Here is a 14,379-nt window from a genome sequence, read left to right as displayed (position 1 = left end):
CTGTCCGACATTTTACTTTACCCTATTCCGGATGGTTTTTTGTGTCTACGAGTCGCTGTAGGTATAATTGTTTTCGAATGCCCACTTGCTTGGATTTTACTGTTTTTACTGCATATGCCAATTGAAAGCAAGCTCTTGTTTTACTTTCTTTTAGTTGGCAATGAGATTTGAGAAGTCGGTATTGTTATTTTATATACATTGACCAAGCATTGACCTATAATTATTATCTAAGTAAGTGTTGGTAAGTTAAAGTTCAAGTGGGAATAGCTTTAGCTCCTCGTCACCGATTAAAATAAATAAGTGAAACACGCATTTTAAATCTCTTACGGAACTTTACTTTTTATTATAACGAAGTAACTAATATAATATTTCACCTTCTATATTTTTTAATCGTTTCTTGTAAAATGCAAAATCAATCATTTATGATAGCATTATACCGCCAAACTTCCTTGAACTGTACCGCACTGATCCGAGTAAAGACGGACAGGTGCACAAGCAATTCATCGGTTTTTTCATGCCACACCGGACCGTAAAAAATCGGAATGCCGGACAGTAAAATTCCTTGTAGTGCACAAGCGCCCTTATACATCATTTTCTTCATAAACTTTCATAACAGTCTTGGCGCCAATAGATAACCAAAGTTTTGAAAAGTTTTGGCACGAAACGATAAGAAGTTAGAGATATTTTTAAATTCTACATTTCGTCTTAACCTAAACCTTTTAAAAAGATGAATTTCGGAGCAGTGGAATATTTATTTATTTTATTATTTTTTTATGGAGTGTTCATTTTGACATGAAAAAATGTTGAAGGGGGATTTTAAATTTCCCTCTGAGGTTGTTGTGTCGCGGTATGGAGAAATGCACGCGAGAATAGCTGCGGGTGTTAAGCTAGCTACCAATATATTAGTAAGTATACAATGTGGACTACATTGTTGGCTTTTAAATTGACTTGAGTCCCTTCCTAGTTATAATAAAAGCGATTTAAGAGCTTTCATAACTATTAAGTAGGAAGGTACCTACTACGAGAATCCTATAACTAGTTATTAAAACACTTCGAAAATCCATACTAATATTATAAATGCGAAAGTAACTCTGTCTGTCTGTCTGTTACTCAATCACGCCTAAACTACTGAACCAATTTGCATGAAATTTGGTATGGAGATATTTTGATACCCGAGAAAGGACATAGGCTACATTTTATTGCGAAATATGTACCACGGGCGAAGCCGGGGCGGACCTCTAGTACTTAATATATTAAGTAGTAAATTTTAAATAAGGTATTTTTGGTTTATTGCTGTCATACACCTAGCTTAGTATACCTGAAAATTAGATATATATGGAACATATAAACACACGGGTTTAAGACGAATATCCTGCTATTTAAATATTTTATTACGGATATTCATTTTCAATTTCCAAATAAATCTTATTAAAATTGCATACAAAGCGCTCATTTCAAAGGAATGTTTTTGATACAATTACATAATAATATGATGTGGGCATAAATCTTTTAGAAGATACAAGAATATAACCTTTAAAATTTAAATAATGAAGCAATTATTAATACATTTTATATGCTACGAGGGAAGGTGAAAAACCATACAAATGTAATCATTATAGGTTTACTCAAAGCTGCTTTTATAATTTGAGAAAATTGGGCGTTTCAAAAGTTTTGTGTAGGTTAAAGTGAGCAATATTCACCAAATGATATTTCGATCTTTTAATAATAAGTAGGTATTTACAGTACAAAATCATATTAGTATTTTACTTATTTATATATAAATTATACACAGACATGTATCAAGAAATTATATCTACGTATTCAATCATACTGAAGATAAACTAATGTTCTGGAAGTTATCATCACACTTATAAGTTCTAGAAATTATCATGCTTTTCAGGTTATGAAATAAAAAACATTGTTTCAACATAAAAAAATGTAGAGTGGATTTGATCCGAACTTTTACATAACTAATTTATAAGCATTTATAATAGGCAATTAAATTAGCCGAAAATGTGCCTATCGTTGAGTAATAGTTTTCCCCTGCGGCAGCCAAACCTACAATTATTTTGCCGTAACTTTCATAATATTATGCTTATCGGGTTTGTTTTTAAACTGCTATTTGTAGCATTATTTGTAGTGATCAGTTTAATTTCACATGTTATACAAAATTAAAAATTAATATTTATGAAATAATTATTTAATCTACTATTGAGATCATTCTTATAGATTTCTGTAAGATAGCGTAGGTATTTATGGCAACATACTATTAAAAGATGTTAGTTTTTTGGGTCCACTGTCTTGTGATTATTAATAATCAATATTATAATCGTGATTATAGTATTAATGAATAATAAATAATTAGTGATCAATTAATTTACCTCAGAATTCTGATATTCTATAATACAGGCGTTTGCGAAACCAGTAAGCAGAAAATGCACGGAAATAATTTTAAAATATTTATAAACAAAACTCAACAACATCATCATATTTTTTTATATTTGTCAGGACAATAATTGAGCAGGCAATAAAACGAAAAGGAAAATGAATAATCATTTTATTTTACCTTCAATTATTTTACCTAATAAAATTGTCTTCAAAAATGGCTTTATTTGAATAAGTGTTTCATTAGTTCAAAGAAAACATTTCCTTATTCTGCGATGTTAAAAACATCAAAGAACATTATTTATACTTATTACATACAATGTACATTTATAAGCTGTCTATTACAAGCTTTATAATACAAATTAATAATGCATGCGATATTAAATATCTACAAAAGGAAGAACAATAGATGTTTCATAATATTTTTACTAGATTTGTTTGTATTGTAATTTTGTAAAGAACACTCCTGATAATTAAATATTTTCATTATTTTTGCTTTTGTTTACAAAAAACTTGGAGATAAACTACATCGTGTAATTAGCCACAAATATAAGCTGCAAACATCTCAAAGCCAAAATTAGCTTGCATTATTATTGCAATTATTCCAAAATACACAGCATTTTGCGTTCAAACTATATAACCTCTCGTTATCCGATCACAAAAATCGTACTAGATTGCCAGTCTAAAAAAACATTAAAATGTCGTTAACATTTTCGCATTTACATTGTTTGAAATTGCTATAAACGAATACCAACTCTTTACGCTCTGCCTTACTACCCCACGTACATGTTGAGAAACCTACGTGAATATTACGTTAGAGTGTTACCTGTGACAATAAAGTTACACAATCGTTTAAAAGTACTTCAGAATATGTGTTTTTTGCTTTTAAAAAAGTTATTTCCTGACAATATGTTATTACAAAGGGTATATTTTAGTTAATGTAACAATCTGAATTTCATTACCTGTTGATTGGAGATAATATTTATTATTAATTTAATTTATTATTTATTTTCATTTAGGTACCTAGTAACAACTCTTCGAATACACATTATTTATAGTTAATTAAATTGTTTTAATATTACTACCCTCAAATACTATTCTTGGAGGTAGAATCACCCAAATGCCAATTAGTACCCAGTTGTTACATTTCGTCGAACTGTTTGGTTGTACAATATGCCATTACAATTATAAAAAGTCATCATAGAACCTAGGTACCTAGTTATACGCCACTGAAAATCGCACGACTTCGAACATTGCAGGAGCACTGCTGAAAGCTACAGGAATAAGACATAGGCCAGAAAGACCCGGGTATGCATAAACATGTGTCCACTAGACAAAGCTTAATATTATAATTCTGTATGCGACGAGTATTTTTTCTTCTTTATTCTATTAATAAAATTCGAAAGAGTCTAAGTAGTTACACAAATAAATGTTTTAGTTTGCATTTGATGAAACTTTCGTGCGATTCGCCAGAGCTTAACCCTTAAATTGATTTCGTCCGTTTTAAAGGACATAGTATTTATACACATGCTGGCTCTGTTACAGTAGGCCTAGGCATTGCCAATTGGTATATTAGGAAGGTACTAGCTATGTCCTTCGCGTACATGCAGGTTTCGTTAGCGAAGCGAAGTACAGTCGCGAATGGTGACCATTTGAAATTTGCAAAAAACGGATCTTTTGATTGTCCTGATAAAATTGGTTATAACTGTAAGTATTTTGGCTATTTTGCTTATAATGTTATATTATTAGTCAGAATACGATTGTAAGTATAGTATTTTGACATAATTTTTACATATTTTACAATATTTGTATTAAAAATCTTAGTTTGTTTATGATGTCCCATAAAACGGACGTTGACAACTTGGAGTATACACTAGGGTATTCTTCACATGTCCTATGTAACGGACGTTGCCAATCAGGCCCTCCATTTTCAACGTCATCATTTTGATATATTTTTCTTTATTTTTATTATATTTAACAGGAGCATGACTTGGCACTCAATAAAAAATTCCCTCACTACCTCTGACGGAAGCTGAAGAGTCTGGCGTTGAGTTGAGATGACGATTTCGAAGGAAATGTAGACCTACGGGAGTGATTTCACTATGATAACAGTGTCAATCATTTACTCCCAGCACCATACCTCCGGAATTATACGACATATTGATTTGAGTCACAATGAAGATCCAAAAAGTCAGAATTTTTACCATCATCAAAATATTATTGCTGCAGAATTACAGCCCTTACATGCGGTGCGAGATGAATCTTCCCTACTTATCAGTAGTTCTTCAGCCACAGTATCATGTTACTTACCAGAAATACCACCTAATATTTGAAAATTTAAATAATAATACCTTACAAATTAAAAAAACTGGCAGCAAATGGATATATATGCCAAAGAATCCAAAAAAAAGCGATTTAAATTTCCTGTTTGTTTTGGTACTTCAGGCATGGTATACGACTTCTTTGCATACGATAAAGCAAACACATTACAATCTGTACAATTTAGTGAATGGGAAGAGGACTTTCTTGGTGTATAAGAATAAGTTCTCAGGCTATGTAATACTATTTCTATACCAATTCTTAGCCAATTCTTATGCTGTGACTTTTGATAGTGTCGTTTTTTAAAATCCATTATTTTCTACGATATCGTTAAAGTTTTAACCAATATTTTAAGACAGAAGTTTGAAAAGCTTATACTTGATCGTCCATAATTATAATTTGATAATAATTTTGAATTACAGAGTTGAAAATGTGCATTTTATATATGTACCACGGTTGCAGGAATAATGTGCAATGTCCGTTATATGTGACGGTTCGAACATGTACATATAATTGGCAATGTCCGTTTTATGTGACATAGTGAAAACAATAGAAAAAATTTAAATTTTTAATTTTTTTTTTCATTTTCCTCTTTTCTATCCTAATTCCAACACATCCTCCAAATTTGGACATTATACACCCAAGTTATCTAGGGGTGACAATTTAAGGGTTAACGAAAATCACATAAATCCGTTTATCCAGTACTAGCTGCTCCGCGCGGTTTCACCCCCGTGGCTCCACCCCTGTTGGTCGTGGCGTGATGATATATAGCCTATAACCTTCCTCGATAAATGGGCTATCTAACACCGAAAGAATTTTTCAAATCGGACCAGTAGTTCCCGAGATTAGCGCGTTCAAACAAACAAACAAACTTTTCAGCTTTATAATATTAGTATAGATAGCATGAAGGAAGGATAAATCATTAGACATATTTTTCTATATTTAGGACAACGACAAATAGATTAGAAATGATGAGCTATCAATAACATTATCCATAAATCAAATACGAATAGCATATTATTGTCCTGGGACTAACGTTTTATCACTACATAGTATAAAACAAAGTCGCTTTCTCTGTCCCTATGTCCCTTTGTATGCTTAAATCTTTAAAACTACGCAACGGATTTTGATGCGGTTTCTTTAATAGATAGAGTGATTCAAGAGGAAGGTTTTAGTATATAATTTATTAGGTTTTAAACAAAGCGGGCGAAGCCGCGGGCGGTAAGCTAGTAAGGTATTAAATTATACACACAATATTATAACACACATATACTTTATTCTTATTACCATGTCCATTAATTTCGTATATTAATACTTATTTCAAATAGGTTATCCACATTGTAAACTACATAGGAAATTAAAAAAAAAATATTCTTCGTAGTTTTATATATTTATAGGGACAGTTCACATCTTTACATCTAACCTCATATTATTAACCTTATAATTTTGTGACGTAATTCTCAAGGGTCATCATTTCGGTTATGAGATCGTAAAGGTGCTCGCCATCCCTTTTATATAACACTTATGAGAATAAATACTGATAATTTATGATTAAAATAATGTCTTTGCTTATTAGAAACTGTATCTATTAAGTTATGTTTTGTTTACAAATAGAGTGGGCAGATACGACACGAAAGGGCAAAGATTTGAAAGCAAAAAAGAAAAATATCATCTATGAGAGGGAATTTTCACAAAATCTTTATCTAAAACTTCAATTTCTTTACTTGGTAATAGTAAATCCTTATTATTATAGGTACGGCTAAACTATTGACTCACAAATTGTTTCCCAGTAGACTTACAAACTGAAATAACATTGTTCACGAATAATTTAATCATATGTGTATTATTGTACGGGGAAACTAATTTACATAGGTCGCAAAAAGCCAATCAAATGTTGTTTTCTCTCAGTGAACCGGAAAATTCGATGGAAGGCCCGTTGTTTATGAAGAGTTATGTTACTGAAGTAAAGGGAACTTCTATTATTGTCTTACTTTTAGAAAATATTGTTACTTCCGCATATAAATTACTGTATGCAATACAATAAGTATAGAAAGTTACTTTAACACAGCATCCAATACTAAAAAGAACATAATATTTTATTATGATGCAACTATTCTGAGCATTGTATTTTCGTTCCTCCTCGTTTTTGAAGTCTGTTAAAAGTCGAAAGTGTGTATTCACACAGACTGCCGTAATATATTAGGACTTGAGTTTGTTTAAAAAGTAAGTGCACCTATTTCAAAACCAAGTGAATTAAACATAAATTAGGTACACAATATTTTTAATGGGTTTACACGGACGTATTAATCAAAAATTCTAATATTGACAACAATAAATAGCCCCTGGTAATTTTATGTTCCAAGCCTCAAAAACACGCTAGGAATAATAGGTTTTTTGCTTAAATGCGTAGATATGTAACAGCCTGTAACAACCAATAAATAATTATTATATTATTAAAATAACTTTCACGAGGAAGTATATATAAAAAAGCGTTTGCGTGTGCATACGTTTGATATAGCCTAGCATAACTTTTAACAATAAACTAAACGATATTATTCCCTAAAATAATAACCTTATAAAAGCCCTGCGATTCGTATTTCACTAACATTTAATTAAGTAACTCATACGTTGCATTTCACATTCAAATTGAAAAGCTGTACGTACTGTAGGTACGATTAATGTCACTAAGCCCAGTGGATTGGTGTAATATAAAGACGGTAACGTACTATGGTCAACTTTAGAACATACAATTCAACTTGATTAGGTAGATTAAAATTTTTAATAAGAAAAAAAAGTTATTGATATTATTTTCATGGATGGAAAAATTCATGATAAATAAGATTCTTTCATATTCTATAATATCTATCTATCTTCGATAAAGTTCTATTGCATATCCTATCTTATAATTTTAATCATTGGAAAGTAAAATGTGAACTGCGCAAAGATGAATTATTTTATTACGTCATAAATTGTAAGGCTTTGATAAACGGATACATTATTTTGTATCTCATAATAAATTAGTAAGTATACTTAATAATAAATCAGTTATATATTATATAATACACTAATTCTAATTCGGAAAACATAAGCCTAGCCGTGAACTTAAACTAGCGTGTATCATATCAATTGTTCGTACTTGGTGTGTCCTCAGATTTATATCCATTAGACATATTAATGTGTTCATTGTCCATAGACAGTATATTAACTCATTTATTTAAAGGAATGTGTTTTTTACTGCCTTTTGCATTGGGTTTTTATTTCGACGTAGTAAAAGAAGACTTGTATTTGCATAAATTTAAATATCCAATAAGTGATAATTGAAATTCTTTAAAAATTATACAACGATTATCATAATTAACAGTTAATTAATATTGAGCAAAGAAATATTTTAGCTGAATTTTATTTTTTACAGTATGTTTATGTCATTAAAATATAATAAAATAAAATATAAGTAATTAAATTATGAAATGGTGATTATTATTAGGTATATTCCTTACTAAATAATTACCTAAACATAAAAAAATAATATATGTATTACTAAAAAAGATGCCTGATTATAGATAGATATTTACTGTTATAATTATTAAATTACAAAAAAATATAATCAAATAAAAATAATGGTTTTTGTAAGAAGAGATTTCAAATTAAAATATACATGTAAAACCGCAGGGCAGAGCCAGTTAACTATTGATACAGGAAACTTGTCAACTCAGCAGAAATCAGATAGTTGCGTTGAGTAGAAGCTCTTAGTGCAATCCAATGCTTCGTTAAATTTTCTTTAACTTTGTAATAGAATCTGACGACAAAACGTTTAACTTCGCGACAATACTTTTAAAGAGCAACAGCACTATTTAGTGAGAAAGACTTGCTCGTGGAGATTTTTTTATATTTTTTAAAAACTTATTAAATCGATTACTACAACTACCATCATGTATATTAATAGTAATATTTATATAAAGATTATCATAATATTATATGAAACATTAACACTCCACCCGCAGCTTTGCTCGCGTTGTAAAAGGAAAACCGTAGGTATAGTTCCTATTCCCGTGGGGTTTCATGGTTTAAAACTGTTCTATATGTTCTTTTAAGACCTTAATCTATCTTTGTACCAATCCAAAATGACTGCAAATAACCGTAAAGTAAAATAATTTGGAAAATCCAAAAGTGCACGCCTCATAATTTTTTTTTAATAAATATTTATTAATTTTTATTTTTGTTTATTTAATAACAATTAAACCACATCGAATCAGACCCTGAAAAATGAAAGGGTTCTATTCCTGAGCATACTCAAGCGTAAGAGAAAAAAAAAGACTCGATTAGTAAAGTATTTCGGTCGCTATCGTGTTAACAAGAAAAAGGATCCGCACATACAGACACACGGACGTCCAAGACAGAACTTTTTTAAACTGTTTTTTAACTAGTTTAAATAACAAAAATGACATCAAAAATATCATGAACGTTAAAAATAGTGTTTTTTCTTAATATGTGTGTGTATGTATTATCTTACAAGTGCAATGTATGATACATAAAGACATTTTAAGTTTGAAAAATCAGATGTTTTGCGCGAAGTGACAGTAGTACCCACCTCAACGCTTCGTTTATGAGGCGTGCAATATATTTAAAGATACGTGGGAGGTAAGACATTTGGACATGCCCTTCAAACAAATGAAACTACTCAATTCGTAAAACTTGAAAGTGACCACCATAATATATAAAATTTTATGTCGAAAGTGGCCTTTCCTGTAAGGTTAAAATAGCCCATACATCGTAGTTTAAGACTCATTCCGCGGTTTATACCTTTGGTTTTTCCCATCACTACCAATTTTTTTTTAATTCCAGCCTTTACTATAAGTACTTTGTACATGGTTGAACTTTTTTAATTTTTCCATACCCGTTAAAACAATCTTTAGTACAGTGTTTTTAAGTTTATAATATGATAGAAATCCAATTATTTTATTATTATAAAACAAAAACACTAGCTTCCGCCCGCGACTCCGTCCGCGCGGTAAAATTAAGATTTATTTTTTTTCTACGTATTTTTCCGGGATAAAAAGTATCCTATTTTATGCCCAGGATAATAAGGTATAATTATACCAAGTTTCATCGAAATCGAACCGTTAGTTTTCACGTGATGCCTTCACATACAGACAGACAGACAGACAGACAGACAAAAATTTTTTTTATCACATATTTGGGTTTGGTATCGATCCAGTAACACCCCCAACTATTTATTTTTTCAATATTTTCAATGTACAGAATTGACCCTTCTACAGATTTATTATATGTATAGATATAGATATGTATATTAATAACAAATATCTACCATACCTTTTTATTAGGTTGATATGATATCATATCAAAATAAGGCAAAAAGTGTTCCTGATTATTCGCTTAGTTAAAAGGTTCGCTTAGTTAAAGTGTTCCTGATTATTCGCTTAGTTAATCCTTTTTTTACTGTGTATGGACATCTTTATATTTATTCTTTGGAACGTGAATGGCATCTTTATTGATAGACTCATATGTATACAATCTCTATATCAAATAGCATCTCTGCAAAAAGCCAACAAGTGATCGCTGCATTCCCCTTCTGACAAGTTTTTATAGCTATAATTCTCGAGAGCAACGACAAAGGGGAAGCCATTAAACGTTTTATTACTTCAACACTTGTAAACTATTTTTTAAATCAAAATAAATTGTGAACGTAGAATTTTTCTTTGTTAGAATCAAATTAAAATATATTATTTGTGTTTTATAATATGTTCTTTTTGTCTTCGTATCTTGGGGATTAAATATATTCACATGTGATTTATATTATTATGATTCTAAACTTTTTACATTGGCCTTATCATTCAGAATAAAGTTGTTGTAGTTTCCCTACGCCGTAGCTCCTCTACGAAAAATTAACTTTCAGTCATTGTTCATTCAATAGAAGTTCTTATAATGTGTGTGTCCATTTTGTAATGTATTGAATTTAAGTAGTTGATTTCTGTTCGATTGTATAGTAGTATAATATGATATAATATCACATTACAACACCAATTTTATATAGTAAAATTTTTCTATATCACGCGGCATACAGAAGGCTTTGAGACGGTACATAATATCCGTAACCCTTATTGTTTAGCTACTTCCTTGCTCTCCATTAACACCTATAACAAAAGCTGTTTCCAAAAATATATTTTGCATCCCTGTTATGTTATTATACCGCGAATATTATGTTGGAACGTCAAACCAGCCGAAAGTGGTTGCTAAAATTGAACGCTTAAGGATGACTGAGCAATTCCTTGCAAATTATATTGATATTATCACGAAATATTATTGTGTGAGTGCTATTTTTATGCGTAAGATAAGAGTGATAATTTATTATATGCTCTTTCAGCTTAAAAACTATGATCATATCCTAATAAAGATACTAGGTAGTTAATTACCACGTAGTTACTAAAAAATAAAAAACACCCTGCATTTATTGTGATGCAAAATAATAAATGACTATAAGCATCGCAACAAGAAAATTATGCAATAAAATATAACGTTATTTTATTTATTGAAGAGGTTATGTTTAAGAAACTCTCAAAACGAGTGTAGTACCGAAAGACTTCGGGGCCAAGACCAAGTACTCTCCAGTTATTCCAATATATCCATATCTACATAATAGACATACACAAACAAATATTAATTCTTCGTAGTAAAATTAAGATAAACAACCATCAACACTGCAAGGCTATTTTTATACCTACTTACCATTCTCCGATTCATTTAATCATCAATGAATTAATTTCCCAATCAGTGACTAATCGAAAGCAATCCTCTGATCGAATTGCATCAAGAAATGAGATTCCAGTGCATAGTGTAATTCAAATCGTAAAGACGAAAGAGCGGATAACTGATACTAGGGGAAAGGGGCCTAAAGTGGGCATAGAGCCTAAAGCGGGCACTCAGTATAGTATCGAAATTTTAAATAATGGCGCGCGCGCGACTCGTGAGCACGATCCCCGCACCCCTCCCACCTCGCGGCAGTCGTTGGATTCGCTTGCGAGCACGCATTTACAAGCTGCAACAAATAAATGTTTTTCGACGATTTTTGAAAAATATTGCAAGGTATGTAATATGTGTTCTTTTTATTTTGGTGTTTACAATCCTTTAACTAAAATTTGTTAGTTATTAAGTGGCTATCTGGCCATATTTTGGTTCCATAAAAATCCACGTGTCTAAAAATTTTGAGGTAGAATTTCGTCTGAACCTTTCAAATGTCGAAAAAGGCAAAGCGGGCAGGGTAAAGCGGGCACGCGCCCGCTTTGCCCCGTCCGCTAAAATGTTACATTCTTGTTTGTTTTTTCCTTTCAGATGACAGCTTATAACCGGCGTCAATATAAGCGTAAAACTTCACAAGCCTCATGGCAACGCTCAACTATGCAGCAAGCAAAACGAGGAGTGCAAGAGTTAGGAAAACCTATCAAAAAAGTAACAACTAAATATGGGATTCCAAGAACGACATTGCAGACATCTTAAATCGGGTTCGTGTAATGTAAAGCTTGGTTGGTTTACTACTGTCTTTTCTACGGAACAAGAAATGGAGCTTTTGGAATACGTATTCCACATGGACTCTTTATTTTACGGGCTGTCTAAACAAGAATTTTTGGAATAATTTCCAGAATTACACTATTTTAGGATTTATAAATAAATAAATATGTATATAAAATAATTGTATCGCTTATTAGAGACTAAATAATGATAGACTGTAAACAGGGCGTTATTTTTTTTTAATTTTATTTCAGATATATCTGTAAATATTGTACCTAAAAGTTTAAAGCTCCTAAGAAGTTCTTTTGTTTCATATATTCATTTAAAAATAATTGTATGACTGTTTGAAATACATAACTTATAAAATATTTTTGGGTCTTTTACTCTATTTATTATTGTATATATTATTTGTGGCTGTATATTTTGAAATTTACTGTTTAAATCCAGGCCTGCCCGCTTTACCCAACTACTGCCCGTTTTGCCCTAAACGAAAGCCCGCTTTAGGCCTCCCCTTCGGGCAAAGCGGGCAATCGTAGGCTTTTAGTAATCTGTTAATAATTATTATATACTTTAACTTTTGACAAATTTAACCACTTAGCATTCAAAAGTATTTATTAATGGAACTTTTGGCAAAAAAATAAATGGATTAACTTCTTTTCAAACTTCATTTTTTTTAATTTTCCCGTAAGGTGCCCCCTTTGGGCCCATCTCCCCTAATTAGATTTGCTTGGCGCCAAAGCGTTTAACGGTTATTAAATTCATTTTAAAATCAGATTTAAATGAGTAAAATATTTCTAATAAAGGATTTAAAGTAGGTAGTAGTAGTAGTAACTAAATGTAACAAAAGTTGGGAATCGATTTCATAAAACGTTTTAAGATATACCCACCTATTACAATTATTATCTATTATTGAACCGATTTTATCAAGTAGCTAACAATATGAAAAGAGAAATGTGAAAAGTTATACAAATATTTAAGTTAAACTTTCTTATTTTTAAGAAGCAAAAGACCTACCGTTGCCGTTGAAAAGACTTCGATTTGTGAGTATGTACTTACACTGTACAATATGTAGTATCGACGAACTACTTCATTACCCAAGTCAGTCGATCAACACACGTCATATTCACCTGTTTGTTAATTGATGTATTTTCCTAAACGTATAGATATGTATAGAAGAAAGTATAGATTTATATTTGCCTGGCAACCCAACCCAACTTTTAACAATAAACTAAACGAAATTATTCCCTTAAATAATAGCCTTATAAAAGCCCTGCGATTCGTATTCCACTAACATTTAATTAACTCATACGTTGCATTTCACATTCAAATTGAAAAGCTGTACGTACTGTACGATTAATGTCACTAAACCCAGTGGATTTGTGTAATATAAAGACGGTAACGTACTGGTCAACTTTAGTAGGTACATACAATTCAACTTGATTAGGTAGATTAATTATTTTAATAAAATAAAAAAAAGATTTTGATTTTATTTTCATAGATGGAAAAAATTCATGATAAATAAGATTCTTTCATATTCTATAATATCTATCTATCTTCGATAAAGTTCTATTGCATATCCTATTTTATAATTTTAATTATTGGAAAGTAAAATGTGAACTGCGCAAAGATGAATTATTTTCTTACGGAATAAATTGTACTGGCTTTGATATGCGGTTACATTATTTGAACCTCATAATAAATTAGTAAGTATACTTAATAATAAATCAGTTATATATTATATAATACACTAATTCTAATTCGGAAAACATAAGCCTAGCCGTGAACTTAAACTAGCGTGTATCATATCAATTGGTCGTACTTGGTGTGTCCTCAGATTTATATCCATTAGACATATTAATGTGTTCATTGTCCATAGACAGTATATTAACTCATTTATTTAAAGGAATGTGTTTTTTACTGCCTTTTGCATTGGGTTTTTATTTCGACGTAGTAAAAGAAGACTTGTATTTGCATAAATTTAAATATCCAATAAGTGATAATTGAAATTCTTTAAAAATTATACAACGATTATCATAATTAACAGTTAATTAATATTGAGCAAAGAAATATTTTAGCTGAATTTTATTTTTTACAGTATGTTTATGTCATTAAAATATAATAAAATAAAATATAAGTAATTAAATTATGAAA

The 14,379-nt window shown here is 30.5% G+C and overlaps 1 protein-coding gene across 1 annotated transcript in view; it reads left to right on the top strand.

Annotated features, from left to right (window-relative positions):
* LOC149483863 (regulation of nuclear pre-mRNA domain-containing protein 1B) overlaps nucleotides 1-14,379 on the top strand; it is a 155,383-nt gene that overhangs the window by 70,865 nt on the left and 70,139 nt on the right. The window lies entirely within an intron of this gene.

This window comes from Colias philodice, chromosome 12 (assembly GCF_061535455.1).
Source record: "Colias philodice isolate Cphi_HAF_F1 chromosome 12, ilColPhil1 Martin Lab GWU primary, whole genome shotgun sequence".
NCBI classification, from domain to species: Eukaryota; Metazoa; Arthropoda; class Insecta; order Lepidoptera; family Pieridae; genus Colias; species Colias philodice.
Note: the sequence above shows the minus strand (reverse complement) of the source record. Positions and strands in the feature narration are given on the sequence as shown.